This window comes from Propithecus coquereli, unplaced genomic scaffold, assembly GCF_000956105.1.
Source record: "Propithecus coquereli isolate 6110/MARCELLA unplaced genomic scaffold, Pcoq_1.0 Scaffold3, whole genome shotgun sequence".
Classification (NCBI taxonomy): Eukaryota; Metazoa; Chordata; class Mammalia; order Primates; family Indriidae; genus Propithecus; species Propithecus coquereli.
The window spans coordinates 13620173-13620503 of NW_012148618.1; the positions used below are offsets into that span (position 1 = coordinate 13620173).

The 331-nt window shown below is 41.7% G+C and overlaps 1 protein-coding gene across 1 annotated transcript in view; it reads left to right on the forward strand.

Moving 5' to 3' along the window:
- The window catches only part of HAUS2 (HAUS augmin-like complex, subunit 2), a 24008-nt gene that overhangs the window by 8501 nt on the left and 15176 nt on the right, over positions 1-331 (forward strand). The gene's annotated exons all lie outside the window — the stretch shown is intronic.

The following is a 331-nucleotide window of genomic DNA, read 5'->3' on the forward strand; positions in this document are numbered from 1 at the left end:
CAGGAGTTGGAGGTTGCAGCGAGCTATGATGACAGTCTAGCCCAGGCAACAGAGCAAGACCCTGTCTCTAAAAAAATAATAATAATAATTAATAATAAAAATAAAAAAGCAAGCATCTGGGGATCTAATTGCTAACTTTTTGTACCAGTGCCTCACTAGCTTACCTTGAACAAATCAGTATCTTTTATGTATCAGATTTTTTTTTTTTTTTTTGAAATAGTGTTGCTCTGTTGCCTGGGCTACAGTGCCGTCATGTCAGCCTAGCTCACAGCAACCTCAAATTCCTGGGCTCAAGCAATCCTCCTGCCTCAGCCTCCCAGGTAGCTGGGAC